Source organism: Homarus americanus, unplaced genomic scaffold (genome assembly GCF_018991925.1).
Source record: "Homarus americanus isolate GMGI-L3 unplaced genomic scaffold, GMGI_Hamer_2.0 scaffold2390, whole genome shotgun sequence".
Taxonomy (NCBI): domain Eukaryota; kingdom Metazoa; phylum Arthropoda; class Malacostraca; order Decapoda; family Nephropidae; genus Homarus; species Homarus americanus.
In genome coordinates, this window is record NW_024753666.1 from 18,936 (window position 1) to 29,942 (window position 11,007).

At 36.6% G+C, this 11,007-nt stretch overlaps 1 long non-coding RNA gene across 1 annotated transcript; it reads right to left on the minus strand.

Annotated features, from left to right (window-relative positions):
- Positions 1 to 3,374: 3,374 nt before the first annotated feature.
- LOC121855434 lies at positions 3,375 to 11,001 on the minus strand. The gene is made up of 2 exons (XR_006086792.1): positions 10,356 to 11,001; positions 3,375 to 9,671 (listed from the first exon to the last, which is right to left on the minus strand). It is a non-coding gene; the product is annotated as an uncharacterized LOC121855434 (long non-coding RNA).
- Positions 11,002 to 11,007: the final 6 nt, after the last annotated feature.

Sequence of the window (11,007 nt, forward strand, 5' to 3'; positions counted from 1 at the left end):
GAGTATTGTAGTGAATACTCCCCCCTACAACTGCCACTGCCATTAGTCGCTGATCAGCGGATCCCGCGGCAAGTTTCTCTGACAAGTCTAGTGTCTCACTGAGCGGGGTCAGCCACCAGCGACGTATACTTCCGGCGGACGTGTACATAAGCTCACAGCCTCGCTGTGAAGGGTATTCTGCGGAGCGCTCTCTAACAGACAAGACCTCCTCTCATCAAGCTCCTCACCACACTGCAACTCCCCAGTACTGCACTGTGTATATATATATATATATATATATACATATATATATATATATATATATATATATATATATATATATATATATATATATATATATATATATATATAGACGCCATAGCTGAGTTTTCCTTCTCACCTCCATCCTAGTGTGATCCTACATTGCGTTAACCCCACAACTCTCTGTATTGACAATGAAATAATATAATGATTGGTTAATGTTGTAACCAGGAATTTGAAGGTCTATTTTGCTACTTGTAAGGTAAGACCTAAGTGGTCCAGTCTTGTCTGAGTGTACTTAATTAACATCTTGTTCACTCCTTATGTTAATAAATATTGAATTTGTAAACTACGAGTATCACCGCTCTATTCCTTCTACCCGTTGGTTCTCGGAAAATAACTATTGTAACTCATGTGCCTAGAAGCTCGCTAGCACGCTACCAAACTGTTCACTAAGATGTTATATTCCAATAAAAGTCTGGGTGATGGCAGGCTACTGTTGTAAGTATAATAAGTGTTATAGTAAGAATGACATGATTTTCCCAGACTAATCCATGGTATAGAATATAACTAAGGCATAATAATAAATTGAGAGAAAGAAAAGGTATAAAATCTAGAAAATACAATAATATACAACTAGACCCCGACTTATGACCGTCGGGACTTACGACCGCCACAGTTGTGACCATTTTTCTTTTTTTAAATGACAAGCATTTTCTATACCGAAACGTTTCCAGTTAATGTACAGTAGTCTCCATGTATAATTAGAAAATTATGGGGGCCCCATGTGCATTCAGCTGACTACATTAAAGGTAAGTGCTCAGTCACACTGTATCCATTCCTCATTATTTATTACTTTCACTGTACTGTATCCATTCCTCATTATTTATTAGTTTTACTGTAGTGTATTTCATTGTAGATTTTTTATTTAAAAGAAAAATTTAATTATTTTTTTTTTATCTATGTCAACTTACGACCTGGATTTGGGTCCCTCACCCCGTCGTAAGTCGGGGTCTAGCTGTATATGACAGACGAAATAAAGTAGAGAAAGAATATTAATAGAAAATATAAGCAAAGAAATATAAGATAGATAACTATAGACAGAAAGAGTTAGAAAATAGAATTATTAATATACAGCTCCTCCCCGACTTACGACGGGGTTAGGGACCCAAATCCAGGTCGTAAGTCATAATGGTCGAAAGTCGGAAATGCAAAAAATAATACATATAAAATCTAAAATGAAATACAGTACAGTACAGTAAAAGTAATCAATAATGAAGAATGGAAACAGTGTGACTGTGCACTTAACTTTAATGTAGTCAGCTGAATGCACACGGGTCCCCCACAATTTTCTATTTACAGGATGCATGGAAACTATTTTAATTGGATGAAGCAGAGGAGGAGACAGGGCTGGGTGGGTCATCAATGTCGCTTTCTTCATCAAGCTCCAAACTTCCACATATGAAGGAGTACAGTAGTAGTATTGGCATCTGAAGTTTCTCATACACAGAATAGGTATACAGTAGTGCACTAAGGTAGTATAAGTTGCTATTCATAGTTTTGCCACTTCCTGCCATTCCTTTGAGCCTAACCCCCTCAAACCACTAGCGTAGCTAGGGGGGGGCGGGGGGGCGGCCCGCCCCGGGCGGCCCTTTTGGGGGGGGCGGCCCGCCCCAGGCGGCACTTTTGGGGGGGCGGCACCTTTGGGTCTGCTCATCACCCATATCTGCAGCTACTGGAGACGTTAATCCATCCCTTTGTATCGACGGCAAGTTAATCCTTGTCGTGTCTGACCTAACACCTGACCCACATCATCACGGCCACGTCATGAGCTACACCCTTGCTATGCGCCTACCCCCCCACCCCCCGCCACACACACAACCTGTAACCTGTTGAGGATTAAGGAAACAACTTCAAACAAGTACGCCAGTGAGCTCATGGGGTGTGGGTTAGGTGTTAGGTCAGACACAACAAGGATTAACTTGCCGCCGATACAAAGGGAAGGATTAACGTCTCCAGTAGCTGCAGATATGGGTGATGAGCAGACCCAAAAGTGCCGCCCCCCAAAAGTGAAGGATCACGAGATGCTGAATTGCCATACGACATTGAATTGAGGAGAGAAATGTTTTCTTCGCTGGACAGAGTGATCCAAGAAATAACTTTGAGATTTCAACAGCTTCATGAACTTGCTGAGAAATATGCCTTCCTTACCCCATTGAATCTTTTGGATGATAAATATGAGTGTCAAATAGATCACGATCACGACGACATTGATAAAGAGGAGTTCCTCGTTGAGAGAAAAAGACTTCAGCATTTTGTTGCTGTTGCTGCTATAACTATTAAAGACAGAATACAGACGTGGAAAGAAGGCCCCCTTGAACTTTTGCAGTTTATTCAAAAGTATAACCTTGGGAACTCGGTTCCAAATATAGTAATAATGCTGAGGATTTTCCTCACAATTGCTGTTAGTGTTGCTACCTGTGAGAGGAGTTTTTCGAAACTAAAACTGATCAAGAATTACTTAAGATCTACTATGAGCACCTTGCGGTTGAGAAATCTTGCCATACTGTCTATAGAGCGACAATTGACAGATGAAATAGTTTTTGACAATGTCATTGAAGAATTTGCCAACAAAAAAACAAGAAAAGTTACTTTGTAGAAAGTTGTAGTTTTCATTTCAGAAATAAAGATGGTCCTAATTTTTTACACTTTTTTACTTTTTTCCCTATCCTATATGTCGTTTTTGCTTTTTGTTTAACTGTTACTTATAAAGTCTAAGTATGTTTGGTGTGTATTTAAAGCATACTATATTTGAGTATGTGAAAGTACAGTAATATTATAATGGTACACAAACTATTTAATATATATATATATATATATATATATATATATATATATATATATATATATATATATATATATATATATATATATATATATATATATATATGAGTGAGTCACTGTGCAATATGTATTTTTTGTGGGGGCACGGGAGGGGGGGCAAACTCAAGACCGGGCGGCACACACTCTAGCTATGCCACTGCCTCAAACAGCAAGGGTATATTACTGTACATATACAAATAAATATATTATATAAAACCTCATAAACTTTCCAAATGTTACAAAAACACACATTATCATTAATATTTATTATAGAGATTAAAACATCATAGTAATTTGTACAATTTTTTTAATGAGTTTATATTAAAAATTAAAATTAAAATTCCCTAAAACTATTTTAATGGTCTTCAAAAATTAAAATTTACACAAAAAATTACACAGGAAAATTTGACAAGTTACGGTGTAATTTTCTTCTCTTGGACGTTAAATTTACAATTTTTTTTTACTGTAAATTTTTGGTACCTAAATTTACAGATGAGGAAATGAAAATGTCCAGTGCAGTGCCCAGCTAACTGTCCCAAATGGGCCTATAGGCATATCATGGGACCCATTTTATCTATCAAGGAAGACTTTCTATATATTGTCTTAAGAATTGGGGGTTAAAAAGAAAATTGAGGGTCCCAGGTGCCTCTGGTTGACCCAGTTGTGATGTGGCCCAAAAATAAATACAAGTTTTAATACCCATTAGAGAAGATGGATAGATAGATAGATAAAGGGTGAAGTGCCCCTACTCAACCCAATTGCCATGTGGCCAAAATTAACCAAAATGTCATAAATCATGAAATTACAAAAATTAAAATATTTCCCAATTTACAAAACCTGTAAAAAAAATTGCCAGTTAAAAAAAACACAAATACTGAAATTCTTTGGTTGTGACGAGTTCCCGTTTCCTGTGGTGAGTTGCCTCTATTTCTACGGACATTCGAGGTGTCAATTAGCGATAATACGGACATTTGAGGAGGTGTCATAGTGATAATACTGACATCTGAGGTGCCAATCATTGGTTTACAAACCTCTGAGGTGTCAATCATTGGTTTACAGAATCTCGGATGTTAACAATAGATTTTACAGACTTCCGAGGTGTCAATATCAATTCTATGGACATCTACTGTTTGAACACGTCTTGAAAAATTACACAGATGTATTATTGCACTTGACGGGTTTATATAATTTGCTTTCCCAATTTCAACCCAGTTTTGAATGATTTTGTGCGATTTTCTCCCAATTTCTACCAAACTTGTGTAAGTTTATACCAATTTTGTGCAATTTTATGTATTTTGAGCACATTTCATTCAATTTTTGTGATTTCTACCAATTTTTGCAATACTACCATATTAATTTTCTACCAATTTAAATAACTATAAATAATTCTTTTGCAAATCTTACAATTTTATGGACAATTTTTGCTTAATCTTTGCCAATTTGTTATTTCCCTATATTTTGATCCAATTTTTACCAACTGTGATAACATTTCTGCTAATATTGATCTATCATCAGATTTTTTTCAATTTGTTAAAATTCTTGCTAACTTCAACAAACTAGAGCAAATCCGAGTAATTTTTGACTCATTTGTGCATTTTTTCTCAATCTTGAACCATATTGTGCGATTTTTCCCAATATTGAAACAAGTTGTGCAAATTCAATGTATTATTTGTGCAGAATTGATAACCAAGCACAATATCCTGCAAATTTGTGCAAAATTGGATAACCAACCACAATTACAAGCCAATTTCAACCAAGCACCATGTTGTAAATTGTCTTTAGCAAGTAAATTTGACCCCAAAACACAAACAAACACACACACACACACACACACACACGATAGCTACCAGGACACTGCCATTAAATAGGGATTTTTAATAAGTCGTGAAATGGGGTATATTGGGACATGGGGTAAAATTGGGCATAGGAAGAGGCATGTGTTATGGTGTGCGCCATTTTATAGTAAGATTTCATGAGTATATTCTAGGTCAGGTCAGGTCAATTATTTGTTCCTGAGCTTCTATGAGATTTGCAATATTGCTCTCTCTCTCTCTCTCAATCTATTTATCTACCTCTCAAAATAATCTCGTTCTCTCTTAATTGCACGCACGCACGCAAGCACGCACGTGCACACACACATTTTTAATATCATAGCAATACTATAACTGTCACTCTCTCACATTCTCTTCAGCACACAAAATCAGTCTCTCTCTCTCTCTCACACACACACACACACAACACCATAACACATGTCTTCAGTGCCACAACAACACTACAACTTACAACTTAATTAACACTATTAATATCATCTTTATAACTAATGTCATATGAGCATTTTTTATATACTGTCGGACATTTTCAGTGGCTAAGTTGATACAGCACTTGCCTCTAGTCCTGAGGGTCGCTGGTTCAATCCCAGGGTACCCAAAATTTACCCATTTATGAGATGGGTGACCCCAGTTCATCCAGCTATCAATGAATGCCTAATTGGTCACTGGTTCCATCCTGGGACACCCAAAGTTGACCCAGCTGTAAATGAGTACTTATTAGGCCTCTGGTTTTATTCCGGGGCACCCCCAGCTGACCCACCTGTGAATGGGTACCTAACATTACAGTTTGGGTTAGTGAAGTTGGTCAGGTATGGTGCATGGGCCTCCTGTAACCAAATTTCAACATCCCAGTGAACTTTATCCACACTGCCCATAAAATGACCTTCAGGGGCACAATTATTCTGACTTTTCAAGGTACTGCAGTCTGCTGTATACACACTGCCCCTAAATTAGCCTAAAAGGACACAATTATACTGAAATTTCAATGTCCTACAGTGTGCTGTACCCACACTGCCTAGGCCTAATAGGGCATACCCAACCGCCTCCACTAATGAGGAAATGATTGTGCGCATCATAAATTGACTTTGATTTTAAAAGCTTATAATTAACAAAGATAACTAAATGGTAATTACTAATTATACTGACCTAAAAAATGTAATTATAGAGGTATATTAGAGAACCCACATGCCGTTTTCCATTGTTTTTTATATAAAAAAAATTAGTAATGGAGTGTGTATTATATTTTTTTATAAGAAAAAGAAAAGATGAATTGCAATAAGATTAACGATAATGATAATAATTAACACTTTTAAGGGTTCTCAGGCTCTATCCTGTGGCCCTCATGTCCAAAAGGGTGTAAAACTTGTGACCAAATGTTGTGACCTGAACGGCTTGGGTTCTTCTCGCATTTGAGTGAAACATACATAAAAAACACATTAAAACACCTATGTTTGTTTTTACTAAAATGACATTGAACAAACACGTGATTTGAGTAGTGCTGCATTTTGTTGTTGTAAAAAGTAAAGACAAGTAAATTCTTAACAGCTGCACTTGAGTGTTTTAAAACACAAGGAAAACACAAAAATTAAAACTTCCATTAACAAACACAAAGGTTGAATACCTACTCACTTCATTTACAAACATACAGAAAACATAATTCTACTAAACAAACGTGAGACGTAGAACTACACGTTTGACTTACAAACATGAAAAAACACATTTCTACTTTTATGTGCGCTTGTTTCTTTTTACAAACAATACAACATTTACCTTAAAATGAGATTCTATTAATATCATCATTTACGGAGAGATTTACACTTACTTAAACAATACACATTTACGTCAGAATAATACGCAATAAAATGTAAACAGACAAGTGATTTACAATTACACTGTACAAGAAATGGTAAGAGTTAATCATACATTCGTTGAAGACATTAAAACACACTACATTTTCTTTACATTTACAAAATGCTTTTCTGCCATCTAAGATGAAAAACAAACGCTGTATCGATTACAAACATGGAGAAACTCATTGTTTGTATGCGTTTTCTTGTAACTAATACAAAATTGTAAAAAAAAAATCATTTATGACAAAAATCATTTTACGTCATATTACAATTCACCATCGTAAAAAATGTGTCATTTACGAGGACAAAAAATAAAAATAAATAAAGAAAACATAGAATAAAACACCATAAAAAGAGACAATTTACAGTAACAGGATTTATGTAAATTACACAGTTGTTATGGGCTTGTTACTAATGCATTATGGTGTTATTTTCTGGCCTTGTGTTGCCAATTGTCCTGCCGTAACGCCTCATAACAGAGCCTGACTGTCACCCCCTCAAGTTCAAGATATCAGCTGTCGTTTGTTACAATATGAAGTGTTATGCAGCCCTCAATATCACTTAATGCCTGTTATGAGCAATGTTATGCTGCCCTTAGTGTTACCTAGTACAAGCTGCGATCAATGTCACGCTGCCCTCAGTGTCACCTAGTACCTGTTATGAGATGCATTCAGTGTCACACTGCCCTTAGCTCACCTAGTAACCCACAAGCTGCGATGAGTGTCACACTGCCCCCAGCGTCATCTAATACCTGTTGCAAGCTGCTGCTTTCTGTGTCATGCTGCCCTCATGTCACCCTAAAATCTGTTATACAGTAATATCTCCATTCGCCGGAATCCCTCAAATCCAGAACGCTCCGATAGCCAGAATTGAAATTTTCTCGGAAAATCATTCTCAAAGCTGGAAGTTCTGGAAAATTCCAGCTTCGGGAACGATTTTCTGAGGGGCACATTTTCCGGAAAATTCAGATAAAATTTTCCTGATGACCAAGAAAATTCCGGGGATGGGGGAGTTTTTTCCGGGTTTGAGAGATGAAAATTAGGCCATTTTCCGAAAATTCCGGGAAAAGTTTTCCGGTATCCGGAAAATTCTGGGGTTGGGGGATGTCTTTCTGGGTTCGAGAGATGATGTAATGGGCAATTTCTAGAACTTCCGAGAACATTTTTCCATTACCCAGAAAATTCTGGGATGAGGGATTTTTTCCGGCTTTGAGAGAGTCGTCTCACTACCCAGAAATCTCTCATTCCCGGAAGTGCTCAGCACCAATTGCTCCGGGTAACAAAGATATCACTGTATTACATTTTAGGGTGATAAACTGCCCTTAATATCACGCAATATGTCACGGGCTGTGTTGACTGTTACACTGCCGTCACGTCACAGTAAAATCTCTTATGTTATCTGGTGTTACATATATCTCTACATCCCCGAGGATCTGTTATGTTACACAGTGTTATGTCATTGTCACATCAACTTAAAATTATGAGATATTACAATGTTATACCTGCCTGATGTCACCTAAATCTGCCATGACTCACATTGTTACAATATGAGATGTTCCTTCATATCTCCTGACATCCGATACAACACTCACATTATATTATAAGGTGTTATAAGACCTTCACATCACTAAAATTGTTACAAGGTGTTACACTTACCTGACATTATCTACAATCTGTTACCAGCTACATTCAGTTACATTAGTGCATAATGTTATACTGCCCCATTACATAAAATACAGTATTACAAGTTGTATTCAGTTTCATTGCATTACTAAGTGTTACACTGCCATTATGAAGCCTAAAACCTCTTATATACTTCATTTACATATCATCATAAGTAACAGTTGAGGTAACTTATTCAATGTAACATCTTTAATAATTCTTGATGTAACACATTCTGACTGCCTTAGCCTATAATCTCATGAAGCACATGACATAACACTCTTTGAGCTGCATCCAGCCTGTAAAATCTAAAATTACAGAGCATAAAAAAATTCTGAGCTGCCTTCAATTCATTACATTATATCACAAACTGTTTAAAACTCTTAAGAAATGAAAATTACCTTCAAATAGCTGCCATTCTGTTATTATTTATAACAAATATGATATTTATCTGGATTTATGTTTCATTGTTAAGAACTGTTACAAAGTCCACCTTAACATAATGTAAATTACACCGTAACAGATAAATTTGCAATAACATATAGATTAACCATTAACAACCATATACAGAGAGATTCACCAGAAACACAGACTAACTCCCCCAACTAAATGTTGTGACTTGATGTGACGGCTTCAATCAGCAGTTATTTTGTTCATGTCATCCTCCACAAACTTCTCACTTTAGGGTCTTTTTCTTGTCATGTTATACTCTAAGATGGATCACAGCTGAGGGTTAATCTAGTTATGCATTTCTCCAAACTCCCCAAAGTTTAGGGCAAATTTATTACTGTAATGCCATCCTCCTAAGGCTTCCCTATTTATGCATCCTCCAAACTCTCCAAACTTTAGGGTCAATCTATTCCATACTACAGAGACCCCACAGTTTAGGATCTCTCTATGTCATACTCTAAGAGACTCCATAAATTATAGTTAATCTACCATACTGCAGAGACATCACAGTCGAGGGTTCGGAAGCCGCACCTTGTTTCCTTGGGAGGTGAAGTTCGATCTGGAAGCATTGGAAGAAGTGACTACTGCCTTCGCTGCTTCCACTGCCTCCAACGCTTCCAAACGCAGTCGTGATGAATTACCTTCTAGTGAGCAAATCTGAACAGCAATTGTCATGTTTTATGAAGACACACACACACACATGAATGCGGGTTTCTTCAATATGGTGCAAAGCGATTGTAGGAGCCTCTGTAAACAGCCTGTAAGAGAGAACAAGTTTAGTTTATGCTATGTTAGGTTAAGTTAAAATAAAATAAACCGGAAAAATATAGTAAACACAATGGTATAATTGAAACCATTGTCTAAAATAAAATGCTTGTGATTTTTATGATAAAATGTAAATGTGCAAAGAAATAAAACAGGAAAGCACACTAAAACATAAACTAATTCATTCAATTTATATAGTGTACAATAAAACATAACAGATAGATAGATTGATTGATTTTAAACATTAACCAAACATAATTATAAAAAGAAATACCATTCCTAACAGACAAAAACAACAGTACTGTGCTTAGCTCGTGCCTGAAGCTACAGTCACCTCAGACAAAACACACATTGCCTATTAACCAAACAACTATAATAAACCCAATTCAAAGCATATGCAAGTACGTATAAACAAACAGAATAAAACACCTCTACTCACATGATACCCATAAGCTACCAACATTGGGCATCAAAACATTAAAATAAACCTCAAACAGCATACAATTGAAAAAAAAAGATGCAAACTAGTGTAATTCAAACACACTAAAACACCTCGAAGAAAAAAACAAGTGTACTTACCTCATACCCAACAAATGGTTTAACACCCAATGAAAGCTAAACATTTCCAGACAGAATATACCACCAAATAAACAACAAAATAATACACCGCTACTCACCCCATACCCAGCGACTGGTCCAATGCCCGAAGCAGCAGCGATGTAGGGGTCCGGATATGCCCGCTCACTGTAATAGATCGATCTATCAAGAAAGAAAAAGAGCAGAGAAAAACAGCGGATTAGTCAACCAAGTCCTGGAGTATCAAGGTCAATTCTAAGCCACTTAAAAGTCTTTGGATTTTTGGGGTATTTTTTTTTGCCATGACCTCTGGATATCTATGAGGCTATTTTGGGTTGGGTTATTATATACCGACAGATTCTGGGTATTTAGAGAATATTTTCTGAGCATTTGGGACCGGATTATTATGTATTGACAAATTCTGATCATTAAGTGGACTTTTTTGGTGGGTTCTGTATTATTTGACTAACTTGGGGCATCTTGGTAGGTATTTTACACTGGACTGGATTATTATGTATTGATTAATTCAGGGCATTTTGTGGGAACTTTGGGGTATCTATGAGGGTATTTTGTGCTGGATTATCATGTATTGATGAATTGTGGGCATTATATGGGTACAGTAGAATCCCAGTTATCCTGCACCTTCAGGAATTGAGAGGTGCCAAATAAAGAGTTTTTCCAGTTAGTTGAAACTCACTCTTAAGGTCCCCTAATAAATCCTACAGTGCTACAGGCTGACCTCAGATATTCATG